Source organism: Schistocerca serialis, chromosome 1 (assembly GCF_023864345.2).
Source record: "Schistocerca serialis cubense isolate TAMUIC-IGC-003099 chromosome 1, iqSchSeri2.2, whole genome shotgun sequence".
NCBI lineage: Eukaryota > Metazoa > Arthropoda > Insecta > Orthoptera > Acrididae > Schistocerca > Schistocerca serialis.
In genome coordinates this window covers 573,475,070-573,502,492 of record NC_064638.1, presented here as the reverse complement: position 1 = coordinate 573,502,492, position 27,423 = coordinate 573,475,070, and the positions used below count along the sequence as shown (strand labels likewise).

The following is a 27,423-nucleotide window of genomic DNA, read 5'->3' as shown; positions in this document are numbered from 1 at the left end:
CCCCCAACTTGTCACAAGCAAGTAACCTGCGGGACTGGGCGGAGGATGCCGTTTGTATCAGTACTGACCCAGAGCGCATTTTAGACAAGCCCTCCACCTCCCCAAACTTGTCCTCTAAATGCTCTACAAAGAACTGAGGCTTCACGGACATAAAAGATTCCCCGTCAGCTCTGGTACAGACGAGATACCGGGGCGAGTATCTTTCGCTCTCATTCATAGCCCTTCGTTCCTCCCATGGTGTGGCCAGGGAGGGGAACGATTTGGGGTCATACACATTAGCCTTGAATTGAGCCTTGGAACGCTTAGAGACTGCTGACGGCTGGCCGCCAGCAAGAGATGATGTACCACGCTTCATTGCGGGTCATCCGCCCTGATGCCACCTACTCCGACCAAGGGCCCTCCCCACGGGCGCCACCCAGCCACAGCAAAGGCCACCTGGCAGGATGGCCATTGCCGGGAGTCCCGATGCCCCAGGGAGATGGGCATCTACTCCTTGGCATACGTGGGGAGTGAACGGCGCAGGCATCAGTAGAGCGATCCCTGTGTTGTCAGGGGGCTACAACCAAGAGGGTACATGGCGACCCCACCACAACGGACTGGCTACCGTGCTGGATCTTAGGTGCAAAAATGGCCAAGGTCGTCGTCACAGTTAAAAGAAACACTGCAGAGTGCAGCGTGGTAATCGCCCATGAGATCGAAAACGAGCGGGACACCATCGCAACGACGAGAAAGACGGCAATAGGTCTAATTGCACGAAGGATACAGTGCACCATGTAAGGTGCCCTTCCCCAATTGGCTCGCTCTTCGGAATAATTTGGATAGATGGAGGTCAAACCCGAGAGGGGACCATCACATAAGGCCGAAACGTTTGAGACTCCTTTTAGTCGCCTCTTACGACAGGCAGGAATACCGCGGGCCTATTCTAACCCCCGAACCCGCAGGGGGGTATTAAATGTATAGAAGAGGAAGTGTATAGATGCAGACAGTCTGGTATACACCAACAGTTTTGTGTGGCTCAGTGGCCTAGTGCCGATCTTTCAACTATATGGTACTTGCTGTCCTTTCTGGACAACACTGACTTGATCCTCGAAGATGCACGGGCAACAGAAAATGTGTCAGCAGCTGAACAGAAAAAGACAATTGGCCACACACTCCCGACAATGGTGCATCGGCGCTAGTTAGACAACCGTCTTCGCTACTGGAGCGGTGAAATGAAACGGACACCCTTGATCGCGCAGCAATACTCTTGTTGTGAGTTCTGTCATTCACCGCCTTCATAGCGGCAGTTGACTTAAATTCGTCACAGTTAAGCCAATTTGCATGAAATATTTATAAATTGTATACACAAACCTTCTTCGCAAATCAGCCTATCTATTTTAGTGAAAACCGCATCGAATTCCCTACATCAGTTCCTGAACTGACTCATTCTAATGACACATGGAACTTGTACTTACCCGAGCTAAAGTTCTTGACACAAATTTTTATCTTATAGTACTCGATGTTGAGACTTTTAGAAGTAGCTTGGTATGATTATTCTGTTCCCTCAATACGAAAAATAATAAACTTAAGTGTATCTTCTATCATTGTATTTACAAAATGAAAAATGTTTCTGTCACAGCACAAAAAAGTCGGATATGTGCTGGGTAGAGCTAGGAATATTAAAAAAAAATTAACTTTTCAACTTATCTGTCAGCTACGAAGACAATGAAATCAAAACATCTTGACATATCTGTGCTTTTCTGCTTGTGAATATAAGTACCTATGTCACGTAATATAATGCATCGTATGAAACAAAGTAACATGATACATTATGTCATGTTAGATAGCATGACACATGCCATCAAGTCCTCCACCATGGCATTTGTCATTTAGTGCAGTATGACACGACGTGTCATTGAAGTTTAGGAAGTATGCATCCGCACTCTGAGATATTTCCTATTATCGATGTACCCCTACTTCGGACATTTCCTACTGAAGCTGCAACCCACTCTCTAGAAGCACTATTTGTTCTTACGCTCCTCACCATACATTTAACTTGGAGTTCGAACTGATTCCTACAAGTTTAAAGTACAGAAGTGACGCTTGTCAAAAACCTCCCAGAAAAACTATTTTTTTTTTTTACGTGCTAAATTTAGCGCGAGTTTAAATCATCGTACCTCTAAAACAGATAAAGATTACTCGATAAAGAAAAATGCGTTCTTCGTGCTAAACAATAAACTTTTTAGCCTATGTTCGTATCTCAAATAGAAACCGAGAACCAAGACCCCGCCATACCGCGATTCTGAGCGCGGGCGTTTGAGACATATTTGTTCCCATTGTTTACACATTTTTTTATACAAGCAGACGTTAATCATCGTCTTTTATACATTTACTGAATTCCGAATACCCGTCACGTACATGTGATTATCATCTTTTTGCTGTATGTAAGTCTTACATTATGGAAGAACTTTCAGTTTAACATTGCAGTAGTGTACAATGTCACACAAAGAGAAGAAGACGCACGTCGCAGTATTTTCATACTATATTACTTTTTATATTTATGTAATCCGCCTGATTGCTATACAGTCAGCTTACTGTCTTCGAAAGCCTCGCTAATCCTCCGGTAACCTCAATCGTCCGATGTGTCAATGTATTTAACTCATTATAGGTACAAATGTTGCATATACTCGTAGTAAAGGCGTACTGCAGCGCACATCCACGCCCGGGGCGGGATGTGCTTCACAAGGATAGACACTACACGTTCTTGGAAGTGTTGGGACACTTAAAACACTGAGTTACAAATACAGGAGTATTCTCTTTGGTCCTCATTCTCGTAAGAGAAACTGCTCCACCGCGCTACGCCACGAAATTATCTTTGTATCAAGATCTCGTCCTCCCACGCTGACAGCGAACAGTTATTGGCGGCTGATACGGGGCGTAGCTAACACCTGGCAATTCTTACGTAAGCTCAGTGGTCCGCCCACGACCTCCCTACTTTCTGTCCTTGCACTTTCTGAAAACCTGTCTCCCGTTGCTCTGCGGACACTTCAGATTCATATGGCCCGTTCCCTTCGATTCTCTCAAACTTTCGCCTCGAACGTAGAGCTGAGGTTATTAAGCAGGATCTACAGCACCCAGAAACGCATTTGTAACTTCTAAACGCCATTGCGTGGCACAGATGACAGCTTTAATTAGAATGACACACACAACAACAAGTGAAGACAAATGATGGATGATAAGGTATTCTAAGCATTACAGGTTCATTAACAGTAACGTCTTTTTCGATGAGAAACTAAATTTGACATACGCGTTTCGAAGTATGAATTTCCGTCCACAGTTGGATGGAGTGAGTAATAGTATATTATACATATCGCATTTGCGCATCATTTTGCGAGTAGCTTGTAGCTCTACCTGTCAGTAGACCCAGACTGCTACTCAAAATCCCATATAGATTAACAGCATGTAAATGCACTCTAACAATTATTCGTTTCACTTGAAGAGTACAATACTCTCCAACGCTTTATGGGTTGTGTGTCAAATGGTAATTACACATAGCTCACAGGCCAAGCTAAATAGAAAAACTGTTTTGCTGTATCAGTCTGACGTCTCCTACAACTGCATCCCACTTACGGTCGAACAATGTAAATCTGAAGACGGAACTATTCGAATAGTTGTGCTCAGACGAAACGGCTGTACTACACCAAAGATTAATTTCTCAGATGCAGCTTTTGAGCAGTTAAAACATAATATGAGTAAAGACATTAAAAACTTATATAATGTGTGTGTACATATTATAGATGTACACAAATCTAACAGTAGTACCCGTTACATATACATGGGTCCATTGCAGAGGCGAATCCGGGAGGAAGAGGCGGGGGGGGGGGGGGGGGGGGGGGGAGAGGGTCGGCTATGAGGCTCAACCACCCCCTTACTCCTGAATTACATCTGTTTCTGCTTATTCGCAAATAAACAACTAAAAGAGAGATATTATTTGCAACATAGCTACACTGCCTCGAAAATTTTCTCGCTATTTATTTTTTTTTATTTACGCGTCTAGCTCCGTAGGACCAAATTGAGGTCAAATCTCCAAGGTCATGGAACGTGTCAGTACATGAAATTACAACATAAAAGTAATAACAGATAAAATAAAATGCTTATGAACTCAAAAAAGTCAAGCAATAAGTTTAAGTAAACGCAATCAACAAGATAACCTAGGAATCAGCTTAATTTTTGAAGGAACTCCTCAGCTGAATAGAAGGCGGGACCCACGAGGAAACTCTTCTGTTTGGATTTCAAAGCGCGTGGATTACTACTAAGATTTTCGATTTCTTGTGGCAGTTTATTGAAAATGGATGTCGCAGTATACTACATACCTTTTTTTGTACAAGAGTTAAGGAGGTGCGATCTAAATGCAGATTGGATTTCTGCCTAGTGTTAACCGAGTGAAAGCTACTAATTCTTGGGAATAAGCTGATATTGTTAACAAGAAACGACAGTAAAGAATGTATATATAATCGACAAGAGGGTCGCGAACTTACGCCACTTATTGCCCGAACTGCCTGTTTCTGAGCCAAAAATATCCTTTTAGAATGGGAAGAGTTACCTCAAAATACAATACCATACGACATAAGCGAATGAAAATAAGCAAAGTAGATTAATTTTCGTGTCGAACGATCACTCACTTCAGATACCGCTCGAATAATAAAAATGGCAGCGTTAAGTCTTTGAACAAGATCCTGAACGTGGGCTTTCCACGAGAGTTTACTATCTATCTGAACACCTAGAAATTTGAAATGTTAAGCTTCACTAATCATATGCCCATTCTGTGAAATTAAAACGTCAGGTTTTGTTGAATTGTGTGTTAGAAACTGTAAAAACTGATTTATCGTTAGTTTATTTTCTACAAGCCAAGAACTTATGTCATAAACTGCACTATTTGAAACTGGGCCAATGTTGCACACAACATCCTTTACTACCAAGCTCGTGTCATCAGCAAACAGAAATATTTTACAGTTCCCTGTAATACTAGAGGGTATATCAGTTACATAAATAAGGAACAGGAGCGGTCCCAACACTGATCCCTGGAACACCCTCCACTTGATTGTACCCCACTCAGACCCCACATACAGCCATTCCAAATACTGTGAATAATGACCTTTTGCTGTCTGTTTCTAAGGTAAGAGGTGAAGCAATTGTGAGCTACTCCCCGTATCCCTAATGGTTCAACTTCTGGAGCAATGTTTTGTGATCAACACAATCAAACGCCTTAGTTGTATAAAAAAAATACGCCTAGCGTTCTAAACCTTGTGTTTAATCCATCCATTGCCTCACAGAGAAAAGAGAATATAGCATTTTCATTTGTTAAGCCACTTCTAAAGCCGAACTGTACATCTGATAGCAAATTATGTGATATAAGATGATCAATAATTATCCTTAGATACATAGCCATTCAATAACTTCAGCAAACACTGATGGCATAGGAATAGTCCTAAAATTGTATACGTTATCCCTTTCTGCCTTTTCATAAAGTGGCTTTACTACTGAGTACTTTAATCGTTCAGGAAACTCACCATTCTTAAAGGAAAAATTACAAATATGGTTAAGTAGTGGGCTTATATGTTGCAGCACAGTACGTGAATATTCTGCTAGGCACTCCATCATATCCATAGGAGTCCTTAAGTCTTCAGTGATTTAATTATTGACTGAATCTCCCCCTGTCAGTATCACAGAGGTGTATTTCAGACATCAACTTTGGAAAGGCATTTTCCAAGAGAGTTATATGACTCCCTGTAAAAGCTAAGTTTTTATTTAATTCACCAGCAGTGCTCAGAAAATGATTATTAAGTTCTGTACATATATCTGACTTACCAGTAACAGAAATATGTTTACTACGAACTGACTTTATATCGACGACCTTGTGCTGGTGACCAGACACTTCCTTCACAACTGACCACATGGTTTTAATTTTATCCTGTGAATTAGCTAGTCTGTTTGCATGCCACACACTCTTTGCCTTGCTAGTAACATTTTTAAGCACCTTACAACACTGTTTGTAATGGGCTACTGTAGCTTGATTGTGACTACTTCTAACATTTTGATATAATTCCCGCTTTGCTCTACATGATATCCTTACCCCACTACTCAGCCGCCCAGGCTGCCTTTTACTGCTAGTACCCTTTATAGAACGTCCTAATGGAAAGCAATTGGTATTAATGATAGATTAGGAGAACGCCTTCGTTTCCTCTTGAGAATTCGGAGACGGCACGATGTTATGAAATCCTGAGTTCAACTCTGATAAATATTCACAGATATAACGGTAATGGTTATTTGAAGCAAAAAAGTCTAGTAAGCATGAATTCAAATTGCATGCCTTAAGAGCTATGAGCAGTTCTGCATTTTCGACAGTGTGAAACAAATCTCTTCTACTGCAAGATCTCTGCTTTCAATATTTTGGAAGGACGTAGTATGAACCAAATCGAGAAAAAATTGTCAAGTAAACATTATCTCTAAAACGCAGACCTTAATACCTATGAGAACTCGTTCAGTAGAAGAGATGTATTTCAAAGTAGCGAAGAAGAACAAGAACTCATAGCTCTTAAGGTATGTGTTTTGGAGCCCATGTTTACTGGATTTTTTTTTCTTCGAATGGTCATTCCTGTCATATCCTTGAATATTGGCCTTTCCTCCTCGGACATCATGTACATTTTTCTATTAGACACTAAGCGCACAACCGAGAGTCCATTGCACTATTTCGAGTACTGTCTGACGGAAGTCGTATCATAAAGTGATGAGTGAATCAGCTGCGCCATTTTTAAACAAAGCAGATTCAGAAAATATATATACGTACAATTCTGTATGTTATGTCTTTTTACGTCCCTTTCTTCCCCAATACTTGTTTGCTTTGCTGCAGTTACTTGGTACGTCGCTATTCTAAAACATCCAGATACGGAAAAGGAGATCAGTTTTTGCTGGCGAGAAGATGCAATTTCTAACTCTCTTTTATTGCTGTTTTGTCAAGAGCGTATGAGGATTGATGTCTTTCCATCCCTTCTAACAGTTGAACATTGTTGAAACTCGCAGCAGCAGCAGATTAGATCATTTGCCGCTATCGTGACAAAATTGATGATAATTCGTCAGGTCGTACGAGATCCTCGTGTTGAACGAACAGCTCGTAATGGATGCCCTAAGAATAGCCAGCCAGATACAAGAATTGTAAACTACACGTTGTTCGTCATTTGTTGTACAGATCGTAGTACGTTTTACATACGAACACATCGCAATCAAGAATCCATAAACGACCTGCGAATTTACGTCGCCGTCGGTGCTTCTTAGTAGCAGTTGGATTCTGCTTCACCAGTCACCCAGAGTACAGGGGCACTTCAAATCACCAAAAGCAGTACAGTTCGAACTGAACACAGTAGTATGAGAATTTTTGGTGGTGTGTCTTACCTGTCACGACGAGAGTTTTCAAATGACCAGCATCGATTATGTGAATGTTAAGGGTTGTGCAGTTACCTGTAAAAACAGAAAAATAAATCTGTTCAGAAATTCATTTTCTTTATCAGAACATTGTTGCTTAATATGCTTTGCTTTCGCTAGTAATTCCAAAAGATATTTTCTGTAATCTGTATCGATTTGCGTTAATGTAACTTCACGAAAATATTTCCGTTCACGCGTGCAGTTTTGTTGCAAGATGGTAATTCTGTTGTTTAATGTTCGTGACAGTTGTGGATATTTCATGTTCTATAGATACGAGAAAACGTGAAATTATACAGCATTATGTTTACGTCATTATTAGTTATTATGCAACAAGTGACACATGCTAAACATCTCACATACAGATTTCTTAGTGTTCACTCGTGCATAACAGAAACATGAACAAAACAGTTTCAGAGAAGTAATATTAGTAAACCAGCGGACAAATACTGTTGTCAGAGACTAAAATGGCGAATACGTTCCTCTTTAAAAGACACTGACAGAAAAGGATGAACGAGTTGCTTCAATTCTCATTCCACCTCCCTCACAAAAAATGTTGGCAGGCGAACATATTCGCTCTCTTTTAGCACAGGACCTTCTAAATTCTTTTACCCAGCTTCTCTTTGTAATTACGCCTTCATACTTAGCATCCCCTTTCCACTGCCACTGTCTATATATGTCACGCTCTCTGTCTTCTTTTTGTACCACTGACTTATAATACATCCTACTGCACTGTCTCCCTCTCACACTAACTCATTTTATCTTTCTTTCCCACTGCCACTATGTCCTCCACACCTCGGCAGCTTAAAAATTGAGGGGGGGGGGGTGGTCCAACTTACTTTTTTCCCTATACCCCCCACGTGTTTAAAATTTCGGTTCAAAATGCGCCCTCCCCTATACCTAAGTGTTAAAGTTCGCCGGTCTGGGAGAGCCCAGACACTCCTCCTCCCCACTCCAAAGCCTATGTATGGTCTCCACTCATTTGTAATTTTTATTACCACTGTCTCCCCTCTCTTTTGCTGCTATTGCTTCTGTCTTTCTTCTCTTTTGGTGCTACTCTCTCTCACTGACCATGAATATCTCCTCTCTCTTTGTCTACCACTGCTGTTGTCTTCATCCATCAGTCTTTCTCTTTTACTGCCACATTCTCCCACCATCAGTTTTTCCTCTCTCTCTCTCTCTCTCTCTCTCTCTCTCTCTCTCCTACCACTGGCACTGTCTCTTCTTTCTTCCATCGTCACTGTCTCTCTACTAATCTCTTTCAGCACAAAATAGCGAAGACATATTCGCACGCCAAAATTTTTGGCTAGGAATGTGGAATGAGAACTGACCAAACTGGTTCCTCACATTTCTCTCAGAGCCTTTTAAAAAGGGAAATATTAGCCGTTTTTGTGTCCGATAGGAGCATGTTTTCGCTGGTTTCTTTCTTCCTCCTGCTACAGCAAGGTGGGCTGCTTAAGTTGCACAAAACGAATTCTATAGGTCACTAAAATTTGGATAGTTTATTTATAGACTTCGACACATTTACACAATTTAACACACATGAACGACAAATAAGTAAGCGTAACATAAGATTAACACAAAACTGTTTACATCCTATTTTTTCTGGGCGCTTTGCTCATAGATGTCAATTCATCGAAAACGCCCGCCTTGCGATTTGTATCTTAAAAGAATGAAAGTGTTATTAGATAAATTTTACTTAATTTGCTGTCATTTTAAGTTCTTTTCAGGCGTGCTGAGGCGCTTTTTAGCCCGTCTTTGCCACTGAAGTACCACTTTGGGCATATTTGTATAGGTGTGACGTGCCCATTGTCCAGAGACCTGGCGATGATCCAAGAACCCTTGTCATTTGTTCACTATGTCAATTAAAACTACATTTACGCCTAAGACCGGATATTAAGTGCATAAGTGCGGCAACTTTGAATTTCTGGATCTCGGTAACCGCTTATAATATCCAAATAGTTTTAAGGGTCCCCAAGAACATCATCTTGAGAACAGATGAGAAAAATTTCGGCTATCTGCCATGAGTATAAATTACACAAGTGACCATCCCCACAATTAGAACTTTTTGTAACCAAACATCGTGGTTTTTCGGGGTTATCTTATTAACGGATAACTATTTTCGAAAATGGGAAAATGTCTTTGCTTTATGGATGCCTAAAGAATGTACAGTAAAAAATTTGACCCATATGCTATGGTTAGTTACTTAGATAATTGCAGCCTTTAGTGCAAAAATGGCTAAAATCCGAATTTTGCAGTCGTCTGCATAAGTACGGTAAGGTTAATCCTTTGGATTTCAGTAACGGACAATGATATCGAAAAAAGTTTCGGAGTTCCCCGAGAATATCATCTTAAGAGCGCACTTCAAAAATTTCGACCATCTGCCATCAATAGAAATTATACGTCAAACCCAATCCGCCCTATTTCCCTGGACTGGAGGAAGTATGTAACGTTGGCCGTGTACTGTAGGGTAGCTATATACAAATTGTAGCTAGGTCAAGGGCTATTCAAAAGTCTTGACCCCTTGTTGTGTGATCAATAGAACCCGCGATACGACCCCCTGAAAAATGCAATTTCGCGTGCGGCTTTTTGGAACATACGGGTACCAAGCACTGTCGTGTACGGACCGATTAGTCAAGAGAGTAAAGGAAAACCGCTGGTCATTAAAACTTATAACTTACTATGCGTATACAGGGTAAATCACCTAAGACTTGCACCGCAGATATTGCCGATGTCGAAAGTGCTACAGGTGTGTGATTTTCACAGAATGGACTGGTAGTTAGTGGCTCGTATTATTAGCCAGTCAACAGAGTGCAATCACACTTAGAAAGTGTATTTTTCGTGCAAATGTACAGTCTTTTCAATGGAACAATACCTACTGACATTAAGAGACTAAATTAGAATGTCGGCGATGTTTGTTGCAGGGTCATAGAGTGAGACGTATTCTGAAAGGCCCCCCACACCGATACTTGTGCAATACCTGTAGTAGCCACACTACAGAACAACACAAGGGGACACACAAGCTACGTGGATCCCGACCAGTAACGAGACAACTGACTGTGGCAGGTTGTGTTTAAAATGACCACCGGCAGCGGAAATACACGCTTCGAGTCTGATATGGAACAACTGCTGCACACGTGCCAGCATTTTAGCTCACATGACCGAGCAGACCGCACTAACAGGTCGTCGCATATCATTGGTTGTAGAATTATGTCTTTGTACATAGCGTCTTTCAGCTTTGCCCTCAGAAAAAAGTCTACAGGCGTCAAATCCGAGGAACGGGCATGCCAAGGTACGGGTCTTCTGCGTCCAATCCAAGGTGCTGGTCAAGCAACAAAAATAAAATAAAAAATGTTCAAATGTGTGTGAATTCCTGAGGGACCAAACTGCTAAGGTCGTCGGTCCCTAGACTTACACACTACTTAAAACTTATGCTAAGAACAACACATACACACACCCATGCCCGAGGGAAGACTCGAACCTACGGCGGGAGGGGCCGCGCAGTCCGTGACATGACACCTCAAACCCCGCGGGCCAAGCCAACAGTTGAACACCCTCTGTATCGGGAAAGGTCAGGACAGCACGGAAAACTTGTGATCTTGTTGAAAGATAACGTAACGGAGACTTCGAAAATGGGGCCCAGCTACCAGTCTTAACACGTCAGAAACGTAAAGCCTGCTGTTCAAATTATCGTCTGTGAGATCCAGTGTGTTGCGTACCCAATGGCACCCCACACTATCATGCCAGGTGCTGGACCTGTACGACAATGATGTCAGCAATATGACAACTTTCGTCTTCCTCGAAGCCTCTACACGCGGATAATCTTATACAGGGAGTTCGGAAATCCTCGTTACAAATTTCTAGGACTTGTAGAGAGGAGTGAGTACATAATATTTTGATTAGGAATGACGGTTTCAGTTCAGATGTGTAACGTGTCCAAGCGTGCTGAGGGAAAGAGAAAAGTTTCAGAGTTGCTTGTCCTGGTATGGAATACGGCAGACAGGATGACGTGCGCTACTTGTTGCGGGATCGAATGCGAAGTTTAATTTACGAGACTCCTGTAGACACACAGGAAGATCTGCTGGAACGAAAAAAAAAAAGATTCAAATGGCTCTGAGTACTGAGATCACCAGTCCCCTAGAACTTAGAAGTACTTAAACCTAATTAACCTAAGGACATCACACAGATCCATGCCCGAGGCAGAATTCGAACCTGCGACCGTAGCGGTCGTAGGTGCAATGTCTGTAACAATATTGGTGGTCGCCACACCGGGCAGCTCTTGTCACGCATCAGTACTGTTTTGCACATAGAGTATGCTGGGTTCTTTCATGTTTTGGAATAATGTGAAGGCTTAAAATGGAAATGAGCGTATGGCATCGTTGGCCTGGAGGCCCCTTACGAGGGAGTTTGGCCGCCAAGTGCAAGTCTTTTTTATAGTCGACGCCACATTGAGTGACTTGCGCGCCGATGAAGAGGGGGAAATGAGATGAGGACAACACGACACCCAGACCCCGAGAGGATATAATCTCAAACCCGACCGGGAATCGACCCCGGGCCCGCTTGCATGCGAGGCGAGCACGTTACCACCCAGCTAAGCAGGCGGACATGTGAAGACGTAATGTTAAATGTCAAAACAAACAACTGTGCTTAAGTGATACATTGATGTTTCAGTACGTTTTCTTTCGAACCTAATAATTGTACTGGGTCACGCCTAATACAATTCGTCAAGCAGAAGATGAGTTCAAATATTTGAACTGAAACCGTCATAGAACGGAGATGAGTCCCTACTGAAAATAATATGTATTTACTCCCTTCTACAAGTCATAGAAATCTGTAATGGGATTTTCTGAACACCCTGTATGTAGTAAGGAAGCTGTATTTACTGGTTTTATTCATACACAACCAGTCTGGGTGTTTAAGTACCCCATTTTCAAGTTGCATCTGCGCTGTATCTCTTGTTGAAGTTGATTGATGTCGTCGGCTTAATGAGCTTTTGCTGTAAATTCGTGGGGTTGTCTCATTACCTGTGCGTGGACCTGAGATAATGTGCTGCAATACCGACACTGACCAGGCGGATGTATATTTACTCCACTCTCCTATTAGCTCATCTCCTTCTTTCCCCCTTTCTCTGTCCATCTGCTCCCCCCCCCCCCCCCCCCCTTCTCCGACATCTCCAACTCCACGCTCTGTCCATCTCCTCCTGTTGTTCTCTTTTCTGTTCATCGCTCCACCCTAGTCTCTCTGTTCATCACGTCCTCTTCCCTTCCATCTTCTCCTTCCCCCTCTTTGCATGTCCGTATCCTCCTCCGTCATTCTCTCTCTCCGTTAACACTTTATCAGCCCCACTCCAATAGGGTAATGGTGAGTCTCACCTCCACAGTATTTTTTATAGATAGTAAGATGTGTATCAAGTTTGGTTGAAAACGATCTTGGAGTTTAGCACGACTCGTGGCTTTGCCCGGGTTTGCACATATCACATGTATTCCACCTATATTTAACATATTTCACACATATTTGCACACATACTTCACCAGTATCTGTAGTAAATTTCGTCCTGCAGTTTCGATTTCACGCATCTCAGTGGTTATGACGTCATATCTCGTGAACCGTGTGTCGTATGATGGTATTGTTTTGCAAGTACATTCAGCGATGTATGAATACTTTCCGCAAAATATGTTGCGAGCATAGTTAGTAGTGAAGAATTAATATATTAAAACATCGTGAATGATACAACAGTTTTTAACGCATTTCGTTGTTTATGATGTCGTACCTCCTGAAATATTTGTCGTACAATGATATAATTTTGGTAGTACATTCAGAGGCGTATGTGAATACTGTCTGCAATATTTGTCGCAAATACAGATAATACTAAAGAAGTAATAAATTCAAATGACACGCCTGATACGGCAGTTTTACTGCATGAACAGCGAAAATGTGGTAAACGATAAACTTTTTCCTCTTCGTCATTTTGTGGGTGTTGCCAGCCAGAAAAAGTTTCGTAAAAGTTTGAAATTACGTGTAAGGTTTGTTGCAGGTCGCTAAGTGCACTGATTCTCAAATACTGGATGATTATGTTGTTGTTGTTGTTGTTGTGGTCTTCAGTCCTGAGACTGGTTTGATGCAGCTCTCCATGCTACTCTATCCTGTGCAAGCTTCTTCATCTCCCAGTACTTACTGCAACCTACATCCTTCTGAATCTGCTTAGTGTATTCATCTCTTGGTCTCCCTCTCCGATTTTTGCCCTCCACGCAGCCCTCCAATGCTAAATTTGTGATCCCTTGATGCCTCAGAACATGCCCTACCAACCGGTCCCTTCTTCTTGTCAAGTTGTGCCACAAACTGCTCTTCTCCCGAATCCTATTCAATACTTCATCATTAGTTATGTGATCTACCCATCTAATCTTCAGCATTCTTCTGCAGTACCACATTTCGAAAGCCTCTATTCTCTTCTTGTCCAAACTATTTATCGTCCATGTTTCACTTCCATACATGGCTACACTCCATACAAATACTTTCAGAAACGACTTCCTGACACTTGAATCCATACTCGAAGTTAATAAATTTCTCTTCTTCAGAAACGCTTTCCTTGCCATTGCCAGTCTACATTTTATATCCTCTCTACTTCGACCATCATGAGTTATTTTGCTCCCGAAATAGCAAAACCCCTTTACCACTTTAAGCGTCTCATTTCCTAATCTAATTCCCTCAGCATCACCCGACTTAATTCGACGACATTCCATTATCCTCGTTTTGCTTTTGATGATGTTCATCTTATATCCTCCTTTCAAATCTGGCTATTTCTGCATCTTTCGGGAAAGTAGGTGATATGTTTACTAAGTTTGGTTCAAATGGATCCAGTGATTTACGAGGGTATGTGGAGCATACCGGGCGATAATTAAGATGCACCTACTCACTGAAGTCCTGTGTGGGCCACTAATATCGTATGGCAGCAGAACTTGGTAGATGCTATAATGCGTTAATCCGGAATCGTTTTACACTGGAAAAGAGATTCCAATTTTGCCCACCAGGTACAAATCTGGCGCTGTACAGCATCTCATCGACGTCTCCGGTGCTCATATTGAAGAAACTGTGTAAGCATCGGTTAATAATAAAATCAACATTATGCCTTTCTCACTTGTTCGACCTTTTCTATCCACGTCCCATTCCTAATCCATTTCATACGGAACATTTATAGATGTCTGTCTTGCATTCATACCGCCAAATTTGCAACTCGTGGCCGAAATTGGAACTAATGCTTTCAGGCGTAAATCGGTTCCGCAGTAACCCATTAAAATATGCAGCAAATTTCGATCCCATACGATTGATACAGCCCACACTGGATCTCTGCGAATAAGTGCACTATAATTATAACTACCAGGTGCATACCAGGTGTACCGGTATGAAATGAGCGTTAAGATACAAACGTGTCGATAGGGGACATTTGTTGTGAACGAGGCTCAATTTTTTTTTTTGTTTGGTTGGTATGACATCTGTCAAACATATTTGGTATAGATCAAGTCATGGAACAAACAACATCATATGTTTTCATCGTGTTAACAATGTCGAATTTTGTACCAGAAAGTGACGATTTGCGGAAAACAATTTTTTGTTTTCATTTGAAAAAAAATTGCTGCAGAGTCGCATCGAATGCTTGTAGAGGTATATGGTGATCATGCTCTATCAGAAGCAACATGCAAAAGATGGTTTCAATGGTTCAGAAATAATGATTTTGATGTAAGAAATGATGAACGTGGAAGACCACCAAAAAGTTCGAAAACGCCGAATTGCAAGCAATATTGGATGAAGATGATACTTTGAGTCAGAAGCAAATGGCAACAATGCTAAATGTTGTACAACAAACAATTTCTGACCGTCTGAAAGCTATGGGAAAGATCCAAAAGTGTGGAAAGTGGGTGCCACGTGAATTTAATGAAAGACAGATGGAAAACCGAAAAACCATTTGTCAAATTTTGCTTCAAAGACGTGAAAGAAAATCAATTTTGCATCGAATTGTTACTGGCGATGAAAAATGGATTTATTTTAAGAATCCTAAACGGGGAAAATCATAGGTTAATCCGGGACAACCATCAAGATCGACTGCAAAACCAGATCGATTCGGCAAGGAGAAAATGCTCTGTGTTTGGTGGGATCAGAAAGGTGTGGTGTATCATGAGCTTCTAAAACCCGGTGAAACTAAATGCTAATCGCTACAGTCAACAAATGATCAATTTGAACTATGCATTGATCGAAAAAAAGACCAGAATGGGCCAGAAGACATGGCAAAGTAATTTTTGTACACGACAATGCACCTGCACACAAAGCAAAACTGGTTCAGGATACAATCAAAACACTTGGCTGGGAGCTGCTATCCCACCCGTCGTATTCACTAGACTTGGCCCCTTCCGAATACCATTTGTTTTCATCAATGGGACACGCATTGGCTGAGGAAAACTTCGATTCCTACGAAGAAGTCGAAAATTGGGTGTCTGATTGGTTTGCTTCAAAAGACGAACATTTCTATTGGCGTGGTGTCCACAAATTGCCAGAAAGCTGGTCAAAATCTATAGAAAGCAATGGTCAGTACTTTGAATAAAATGTTTTTACTTTTCAATTCAAAATTAGTGTTTCATTTTCACAAAAAACGCTCATTTCATACCTATACACCTGGTATACAGGGTGTTACAAAAAGGTACGTCCAAACTTTCAGGAAACATTCCTCACACACAAAGAAAGGAAATATGTTATGTGGACATGCGTCCGGAAACGCTTACTTTCCATGTTAGAGCTCATTTCATTACTTCTCTTCAAATCACATTAATCATGGAATGGAAACACACAGCAACAGAACGTACCAGCGTGTCTTCAAACACTTTGTCACAGGAAATGTTCAAAATGTCCTCCGTTAGCGAGGATACATGCATCCACCCTCCGTCCCTTGGAATCCCTGATGCGCTGATGCAGCCCTGGAGAATGGCGTATTGTATCACAGCCGTCCACAATACGAGCACGAAGAGTCTCTACATTTGGTACCGGGATTGCGTAGACAAGAGCTTTCAAATGCCCCCATAAATGAAAGTCAAGAGGGTTGAGGTCAGGAGAGCGCGGAGGCCATGGAATTGGTCCGCGTCTACCAATCCATCGGTCACCGAATCTGTTGTTGAGAAGCGTACGAACACTTCGTTAGACTGAAATGTGCAGGAGCTCCATCGTGCATGAACCACATGTTGTGTCGTACTTGTAAAGGCACATGTTGTAGCAGCACAGGTAGAGTATCCCGTATGAAATCATGATAACGTGCTCCATTGAGTGTAGGTGGAAGAACATGGGGCCCAATCAAGACATCACCAACAGTGCCTGCCCAAACGTTCACAGAAAATCTGTGTTGATGACGTGATTGCACAACTGCGTGCGGATTCTCGTCAGCCAACACATGTTGATTGTGAAAATTTACAATTTGATCACGTTGGAATGAAGCCTCATCCGTAAAGAGAACATTTGCACTGAAATGAGGATTGACACATTGTTGGATGAACCATTCGCAGAAGTCTACCAGTGGAGGCCAATCAGCTGCTGATAGTGCCTGCACACGCTGTACATGGTACGGAAACAACTGGTTCTCACGTAGCACTCTCCATGCAGTGACGTGGTCAACGTTACCTTGTACAGCAGCAACTTCTCTGACGCTGACATTAGGGTTATCGTCAACCGCACGAAGAATTGCCTCGTCCATTGCAGGTGTCCTCGTCGTTCTAGGTCTCCCCCAGTCGCGAGTCATAGGCTGGAATGTTCCGTGCTCCCTAAGACGGCGATCAATTGCTTCGAACGTCTTCCTGTCGGGACACCTTCGTTCTGAAAATCTGTCTCGATACAAACGTATCGCGCCACGGCTATTGCCCCGTGCTGATCGATACATCAAATGGGCATCTGCCAACTCCGCATTTGTAAACATTGCACTGACTGCAAACCCCCTTCGTGATGAACACTAACCTGTTGATGCTACGTACTGAAGTGCTTGATGCTAGTACTGTAGAGCAATGAGTCGCATGTCAACACAAGCACCGAAGTCAACATTACCTTCCTTCAATTGGGCCAACTGGCGGTGAATCGAGGAAGTACAGTACATACTAACGAAACTAAAATGAGCTCTAACATGGAAATTAAGCGTTTCCGGAAACATGTCCACATAACATCTTTTATTTATTTGTGTGTGAGGAATGTTCCCTAAAAGCTTGGTCGTACCTTTTTGTAGCACCCTGTATACTGTACATTCACTTTTATCATACGTATGGGTACGATTATTCGTGTTGCTCACATGTATAGCTGTAAACACACAGTGTGAAGTTTCACTTAAGGCTACCTTGTGCAGATTGATAGCTTAGGAAGAAAGGGTCATGGGGAGGGGAGGTGGGGAGTAGGAGTGAGGGAGCGGGAGAAAGCAGGTTTGCGGCCACGCCCGAAACCAGAAGGCTGGCGGCTGCTGCGGCGCCGGCCGTAACCTGAAGCCCCGTGCGACAGCCGGCAGGAGGCCAGGGTAGGCAGCGAACGCGACGGCGTGTGCAGCCGCGGAATTTCGCCGTCGTTGGCGCAACGACAGCCAGCCGACCGGCGCTGACTTCCCAGTGGTGCGGAAGGGCCCCGAGTACAACACAGAGCCACCGGCGACCACTGGCGACACCAACTGTCCTCTCATATTCGCTGCAAGGCTGCGCTTTCGTGATCAGCAATTATTCGCTTATTTCTCTCGAATTATGTTGATACGATTCACGGCAGTCCACACTGCAAAATGACCCACCCTTCACTAACAGCGTCCATGACGACAGTGGCAGTACTTCCCATCATGCGTGGATAAAAATCCTCTATCAAGACGGCAAATTTTCTTTAATTTCCTTTACTGAATAACTGTTTCCGCTCACTGCCGAGTCATCTTCAGATCTAAAAATACAGAAAATTGGGTACAAAATTCCAACAGTAAAAATTACATTTGTAACACCCCACCGATCACTTACCTGGTTTTGGTGTGTGTTCACCCCAGGTAATTGACTAACAGATCAACACAGAGTGCAAAACTGCCGCAATGTCGGATAACGCGAAGAAAGTAATAAGGCCCTGTGACTCCTGATTGAACTGTGGTGGCAGTGTTGACATTAATTGATTCAGAACTGATCCATTTTAATTAAAAACGGGTGCACATTGATGTTATATTCAGCTATTGAACACCAGATGCAAATGTTGAACATAAAATTAATTTAAAAAATGACTTCAGATTTCAACAACTTGATTGAAAACAGATGCAGTCGATTAGCACAGATTCATTTTAACTCACGACCTTCAATCATCACATTACATGACTCTCCTAACAGGCAGTGGTAATAAATTGCGTTTGCGTGGAGTAAAGCGCGATAAATCAAAAGTAATTCCTATCGACTGACCCAGGCGTAATGCAAAGTGCGAAAAGAATTCTACAATACGCGGCCCATGAAATCCTCATGGAAACTTTGCCGACGTGATCCAAAAAATTAATCAGTGGCCGGAGCCGGCGCAATATCACCGAATTCAGCGTGGCGGTGCGGCGTTATGCGGACGTCTGCCGACCTCGTGGTGCTGCAAGGCTGCACTCGTCTATTAACTTCTAGCTATCTTGCTCAGTACATAGCTGAACGAAAACTTTCCATCTCCAAGCTCAATCGTTCCGTTTGCTAAGTCCTAAACTGCAGAGATGCTCACTCTGTCTCAGGCAAGGCGAGTAAAGAACGCCACGTCCGCACTCTAGGCAAGTTAGGAACGGAAGACCTCTACCGAGACTTCTGCCAGTCTGCTCTTCGCCTCAGTTTCCCCTCCACCAAAATCACTTACGCCAATTGCAGTGCAAGTCACGTTAATTATGCATCGCTTCCCAGTGCCGACCAATGCCTGCTCTGGGAAGTGAACAAATTCCCACAAATTTTCCCTTCCTCTCAACTTCTGCTATTTAACTCCTCCCAGGCTACCCATCAAGGTTAGCGTCTGCACAAAACACCAATTTTTCCGGAATTCTGACTCCCAGGAGAGTACTTCAAATTCCTTGGTCCTATGTTCCCATCGGAGGCTGGCGTATTTCATTCTGTCGCTCTTCACCTGTATTACTTCAGACTCTGCAGACTGTGAATTCAGCGTGAAGTTGCTATAGTCACAAACACGCATATTTTGGCCTCTGTTGACCACTCCACCGTAGCTTTGTGCAGCTTACTCGCATATTTCACTGAAAACGGGACAACGGACATTTATCAACAGGCGTACAAGTTCTCCGTCTGCTTCCCGGTACACCAGCATGGGGTCAACCACCCACTCACTGTCACTCATCTTAAGGCAGCTGGAGGCAGCGCCCTGTTACCGCTTTCTCAGAGCTTGAGCCGCCCTAAGCTGCCTATTGTTGCTTCCCTTTGCTGCTCCCCAGTCGGCCACAGTCAACTCTGTATACTTCCCTGGGATAAAATAGCCTCCAGTAAATCGATGCGTTTCCACAGAGTTTTCCACGTCGTGTGAATTACTTTAAAACCATCACTCGACATTAATTATTCCAATACATCCATACTATACCCTCTACAAGATGCATTGTGCCTTGTTAGTCATTTTTGTTCAGCCCTACTGTTCGCTCAAAGTGAGTTACGTGATCTTTAATGACTTCATATAAGGGGCATAGTTCTTGCCATCTTACACATTCAGTACATGGATTTCCATTATGCACTATATACCAGTCTAAAATGTTGTTCAGTGTGTGTCACGCGTTACACATCGTCGTATTTCTTAGAGTCAAGTCGCCCTAGCTAAATAAAATCCTACAGCGATAACGGGAAAATATTAGAACATATCACAATAAACATTGTACAAATATATGGCGAGTAATATGAAGTACCTTACCTAATGTGAACATCTTAGTTTCTTGTGAAAATCGACAACGTTAATCAATTTACACTCCTGGAAATGGAAAAAAGAACACACTGACACCGGTGTGTCAGACCCACCATACTTGCTCCGGACACTGCGAGAGGGCTGTACAAGCAATGATCACACGCACGGCACAGCGGACACACCAGGAACCGCGGTGTTGGCCGTCGAATGGCGCTAGCTGCGCAGCATTTGTGCACCGCCGCCGTCAGTGTCAGCCAGTTTGCCGTGGCATACGGAGCTCCATCGCAGTCTTTAACACTGTTAGCATGCCGCGACAGCGTGGACGTGAACCGTATGTGCAGTTGACGGACTTTGAGCGAGGGCGTATAGTGGGCATGCGGGAGGCCGGGTGGACGTACCGCCGAATTGCTCAACACGTGGGGCGTGAGGTCTCCACAGTACATCGATGTTGTCGCCAGTGGTCGGCGGAAGGTGCACGTGCCCGTCGACCTGGGACCGGACCGCAGCGACGCACGGATGCACGCCAAGACCGTAGGATCCTACGCAGTGCCGTAGGGGACCGCACCGCCACTTCCCAGCAAATTACCTCGCCTGGAGTATCGTCGAGGACCATTCGCAACCGTCTCCATGAAGCTGGGCTACGGTCCCGCACACCGTTAGGCCGTCTTCCGCTCACGCCCCAACATCGTGCAGCCCGCCTCCAGTGGCGTCGCGACAGGCGTGAATGGAGGGACGAATGGAGACGTGTCGTCTTCAGCGATGAGAGTCGCTTCTGCCTTGGTGCCAATGATGGTCGTATGCGTGTTTGGCGCCGTGCAGGTGAGCGCCACAATCAGGACTGCATACGACCGAGGCACACAGGGCCAACACCCGGCATCATGGTGTGGGGAGCGATCTCCTACACTGGCCGTACACCACTGGTGATCGTCGAGGGGACACTGAATAGTGCACGGTACATCCAAACCGTCATCGAACCCATCGTTCTACCATTCCTAGACCGGCAAGGGAACTTGCTGTTCCAACAGGACAATGCACGTCCGCATGTAACCCGTGCCACCCAACGTGCTCTAGAAGGTGTAAGTCAACTACCCTGGCCAGCAAGATCTCCGGATCTGTCCCCCATTGAGCATGTTTGGGACTGGATGAAGCGTCGTCTCAAGCGGTCTGCACGTCCAGCACCAACGCTGGTCCAACTGAGGCGCCAGGTGAAAATGGCATGGCAAGCCGTTCCACAGGACTACATCCAGCATCTCTACGATCGTCTCCATGGGAGAATAGCAGCCTGCATTGCTGCGAAAGGTGGATATGCACTGTACTAGTGCCGACATTGTGCATGCTCTGTTGCCTGTGTCTATGTGCCTGTGGTTCTGTCAGTGTGATCATGTGATGTATCTGACCCCAGGAATGTGTCAATAAAGTTTCCCCTTCCTGGGACAATGAATTCACGGTGTTCTTATTTTAATTTCCAGGAGTGTATATAATGAATTAAGTTTTTCACTTGACGTAAGGTACTTCATATTATTTACCATATATTTGTCCAATTTGTATTGTGTCTCCTTTCAATATTTTCCCTTTATCGCTCTAGGATTTTATTAAATAGGGCGGCTTCACTCTAAAAATGTGTAATGAGTGACACACACTCAACAACATTTTAGATTGGTGTGTACTGCATAATGGAAGTACTGAATGTAATTTTTATTGTTCACTTTTTATACGTTATTTTCTGTATTTTTATACCTGAAGATGGTTCGTCCGTGAACCGAAACCAGTAACCAGTAAAGAAAATTTGCGATCTCGGCGCAAGGATTTTTATCCACACATGTTTTGAATCAATAGAGCGTATATCTCCCGCCGTCGATAATGTCAAAGAATGAAAGTACTTTATATATTTGGTCTCGTCTTAAATTCTTCGATGCTGGTTTACTTAATGGATGCGAAAGAGCGGAGGAGTTTTCTACTAATGCGATAATTGAACACTGTTATGGTCACTTTCTTCTTCAACTAGATTATCTTGCGTTTTCTTACGTGTGGGAGGAGTTTGGTTCAATTCCTAATGTGAAGTTAGCTGTATTTCAATCATTTTTATTTTTTTCTACCGATAATCAATTCCTTCAGAAACCGCCTGATAGGTGAATAACTTGAAACCACTGTGGAATTTCTCACATCCCTAGTAATGCTATCTGAGAAATGACGTATCAGTATTTGTACGGAAAGAAAGTAATTATTTTTCCTGGATCATGCCCTTCAATGCTCCGCCCTAATTATAGGGTGTTTCGTAATTCATATTACACACTTCTAGAGGTTGTAGACGGGACATAGTAGATAAAGTTTTACGCGGGAACCCACGTCCGGAAACGTCATCTGACGACGCTAAAGACCGTCAAGTTATTGGCGCCGGCGAATGTAAATGTATGTATGTTGACGATTATAACGGGATTTTTTCTAGGCTGATGGGGAAGGATAAATGTATCAATTTATTTAAGGGGTGCTGTATCGGAAAAAAAACCAGTCGAAAGTTATAAGTGAAAATCGTTCAGATACTTCTGACAGTGGAATACACATACTGGTAATGTTATTGCTGAGACTGTAGTGTAGACAACATTCGGAGGTTGTAGTATGGACCAAGACAAGAGAAAAAGTCAAATAAACATGGGATCTAAAATGTATACCTGAGGATCTATGGGTACTTGTTCATCTTCGCTACTTTGGAACACATCTCCTCTATTGAACAAGTACTCATAGCTCTTAAGGTAAGCATTTTGAGCCCATTTTTACCAGACATTTTTCTTATTTTGGTGCATATTACCACCTGTGAAAGTGCCTACCTTACAATGTTAGCAAACAACAGTACCAGTATATGTATTCCATTATCAGAGGTACCAGAACGGTTTTCGCATCTAACTTTCGACTCGTTCGTTTACGGTACATGGGCCCTTACCTCAAATTGATACGTTTATCCTTCTCCATCAGCCTAGAAAGTCTGTAACATCATCACCCTCATCCATTTCCAGGCGGCGGCGCCCATAACGTCGATGCTCTGTAGCGTCGTTGGATGACATTTCCGGACATGGGTTCCTATGTGAAAGTTGATCTACTAAGTCACCTCTACAGTCTCTCAAAGTGCGTAACATGGATTCTGAAACATCCTGTATGTGTTTTAAATGGTCACCCAGTGCCAGCTGCAGGTTGCCTACCTTACGGTTTCTATGAACAGCGAAAAGTGTGATTTTAATTATTTCATGCAATTGTTGACCAACTTCAAAAATTTTAAATGCGATCATATTCTACTCATTAATAGTTATAATCATAACATCGTCAGCTATTTATTGTTCTGTCGTCCTTCGTTGCGTGTGATACTATGTTGATTACTTTTACTTTAGAACCGTCCAATCACAACTGAAGAAAACATTTTTTCCTTGCCATATGCGTTTCACCATTATTATTTACAGGTCATAACAATGAGTAAACAAATGTACATTGCCTTGAGCTGTGAAAACGAAATTTTGCATGGCATAAAGCAGAAGAAGAACAACTGTAAAACAGGAAAGTAACACAGGTAAGACCAGCTTCTACGAAATTTGTCACTGAAGATGCCTAGCAAATAATAAAGGCGAAACGTGAAGTGCAAGAATAAATTGTTATATTAAGTTTTGATTAGACGGCTGTAAAGTAATAATTTTCAGAATAATTTGTAGTCCTACGTTAGAGGCTTGACACGGTAAGTCAAGTATTACAGTTAAAGATTGTGTGTATGTCCAGAGGCAAGTTTGCTCACTGCGCACGAATTACCCAGACTACATTTATTCGAGCACACAGCGACTTCCGAAAAACTTTATACACAATAACGAAACTAATTCAGCTACTGTAAGCTCATCGTGAAGGCGACAAACAACAACGCGTTAGCCGGCCGCTGTAGCCGAGCGTTTCTAGGCGCTTCAGACTGGAACCGCGAGACCGCTACGGTTGCAGGTTCGAATCCTGCCTCGGGCATGGATGTGTGTGATGTCCTTAGGTTAGTTAGGTTTAAGTAGTTCTAAGTTCTAGGGGACTGATGACCTCAGAAGTTAAGTCCCATAGTGCTCAGAGCCATTTGAACCATTTTGAACAACGCGTTGAGTTCCGTAATTTTGTTCTTTGCAAGATGGAGGATGACAGTTTTCTTCCACGCTTAGTGTTTAGTGACGAGGCAAAATTCCATTTAAGTCGAAAGGTGAGCCGTCATAATGTAAGAATATGGGTGCGGAACAGCCACATGAAGTTGTACAACATGAGTAGGATTCTCCAAAATATAATGTGATTTGTCCGGTTTATTGGTAAGGGGGGATGGTCCATTTTTCTTTTCCGTGACCACTGTTACAGGGAGCACAGATCTCGATATACTTGAGAACTTTCTTTTCCCACAGTTGGAGACTGATTCGAACGATTTCATTTACCAACAGGTTGGGGCATCGCCACACTGGCATCTGGAAGTGCAATAATTTTTAAATGAAAGGATTACTTAACGATGGATCGGTTGCACGGGACCAAATGATTCAGCCTCACATTACTAGCGTCCAAGGTCACTGGACCTGACTGTATATGATTATTTCTTGTGAGGGTTTATAAAAGACTCCGTCTATGTACCTCCGTTACTAACAACACTGAATGAACTGAGGTACCACATAACAGCAGCTGTGGAAGCTGTAACCCAAGATATGCTCGCTGCAATGTGGGAACAATATGAATACTGCATTGACGTATGCCGTGCACCTGAAGGTGTTGAATACGTATGAAAAGGTATGAAAAAAAAAAACTTTGAGTTTACAGTTCATCAAAAAACAAAATTTATTGTATATGTTTATTAGTTCCAGAAATAGAGACGTGTGAAATCAGATAATCCTTTTTTATACACCCTTTATTTTTATCCGCCCAAACGTATGAATATGTGTAGTCACGTGTAAAAATTTCCTTTAAGAAATGTCATAAATAACATAACACAGCGAAATCAATATTGTGTCTTGTTAGGGAACCTAAGTTGTAATTAAATCAAAATGTTTAATTCATTGAGTATGGCGCCAAATAAGTTGTTATTAGACCAAAGAAAGGCAAACAAAACTACGCAGTACCACATTCGTGCTGGATTTACAACTAAATTTCGTACTTGCATTATTCGAACCCTCACAATGCTTCCTTAGATTAACACTTTTAAACACATACCAAGCACCAATTTATCGTTAACTAATGCCTTTAAGTTTTAGCTAATAGCATCACAACAGCAGTTGCAAAAATTTCCGTCCAGTTAAAATTCAGACTAGATTGACAACAATACTTCTCTAGCCTTTTCAATCAGGGACTCAGGGAGCGAATTACAAATTAGCAAGCATAAAGGACCCTTCCTCTCACAAGTAAGATATTTATTTAGTCTAAAGTAAAAAAAAAGTATAGTTTATTACGGTGAAAAAAAATCAAGTTTTCATTATTAACTGTATCACATTATAGTATCAAAAGTCCACCAAGAACATTTATTCCTTAATTTATTGCTTCAGTTGGCAAATATTAATACCGTCAATATACAGTCGACTCTTGATAATCTGAACATTGATAAATCGAATTTCTCGATAAATCTAAATAATTGTACTCGTACATGAGAACGTATCGATAAATGGTAGTAGTATTGTCGACAAAATGAGGCGAATTTCGAGTATTACCGCCAACAAACACTGGAAGGTAGGAGACGAGGTACTGGCAGAAGTAAAGCTGTGAGTACCGGGCGTGAGTCGTGCTTCGGTAGCTCAGATGGTAGAGCACTTGCCCGCGAAAGGCAAAGGTCCCGAGTTCGAGTCTCGGTCGGGCACACAGTTTTAATCTGCCAGGAAGTCTCATATCAGCGCACACTCCGCTGCAGAGTGAAAATCTCATTCTGCAAACACTCTAGTCCGAAGGTAGCGACTATCTGACATTCGGTAATTCGAATGTTTCCTCTGTTGTTCGAATGTTTCGTCAATTGCTTCGACAGCTGTGTCGACAGTCAACTCTTCGCCGCTTTCCTTAGATCAATCAACAATGGAATATCGTTCATAAATCAGACGCAAAACTGACTTCAAATAAGTACAAGTGTTTTTACTATCGCAGGGTCGCCTTCCTGATTTACGAGAGAATGTGACACTCGATGATTTGGCACGTTTTGACGATTACGTGGACTGCAGAAGCGGAACTACAGCCGGTATAATGTGTGACTGCAGAAGAAAGAAAGTCGTCTTTGGAGACGTTGCGCATATCCATCCTTAGAACAGACATAGACGATGACGAATTTTCTGCTTTTTGCGCAATAGAAAATGCGCTTGTCGAAGCATGCTGGAGGTCTCTGAAGCAAAAAAAAAAATTCTTCCGTCAAAACTTAGAGCGGATCGAAAACAAGAAACCTTAGAAATTACACAAGGGATTTTTGTTCGAATATTCATAGCCAAACAGAGTGGGAAATAGACAAATGGAAAGTCAAGCTGAGCAACATGAGGTCTAGTTTTGTAAAAAAGAAAAAAAAAATTGCTTCAGGTGAGGTCTACTTGCGCAGACGAATTCTTTCTGTCTTTCTTGTTGAAAACTGAATAGGAATTCACAGCATAAACTGAGACTTCCATTTTTTCTCTTTATTTACATTCTCTTAATAATTATAGGATACCGATCGATTTTTAAGTATATTATATTTCACACTTTTTGAACAAAAAATTGAATAAAAAGACGGGTAAGATGTTATGTGAAATATGCCTCAAAGTATGAAATAAAATAGATTAAAGAGACAGTTGACGGACCTTGGCTTCACATACCAATAGTATCTCCAGACCAGGAAATAGCAGACTACACCGTCGACATAATCTACCACACAAAAATCCTCTGGTACTCTTTATAATTCCAAGATTCTAAGTCAAATATGGAACTTAAATTTCTCAGTCGACACCTCACTTGCAGTATATGATATCGAGCATCATTCAAAGGCGCTTCAGATGTTTCTCTAATCATTTTACTTTTTAGTTTTAGACAGATTGTTGTTTTTATCTTTATCGGATACCCTTAATTGACCTTGTTCTTGATTCCACCTTCGTT

The 27,423-nt window shown here is 42.4% G+C and overlaps 1 protein-coding gene across 3 annotated transcripts in view; it reads right to left on the bottom strand.

Moving 5' to 3' along the window:
- LOC126476340 (uncharacterized) overlaps nt 1-27,423 on the bottom strand; it is a 676,721-nt gene that overhangs the window by 256,467 nt on the left and 392,831 nt on the right. For 2 of the 3 annotated variants that reach the window (XM_050103534.1, XM_050103535.1), the window contains exon 3: nt 7,429-7,494. The exons of the other annotated variant lie outside the window; for it this stretch is intronic. The gene's annotated coding sequence lies outside the window, so the exon portion shown is untranslated. The remainder of the gene's footprint in view (nt 1-7,428; nt 7,495-27,423) is intronic. 3 annotated transcript variants of the gene reach the window in all.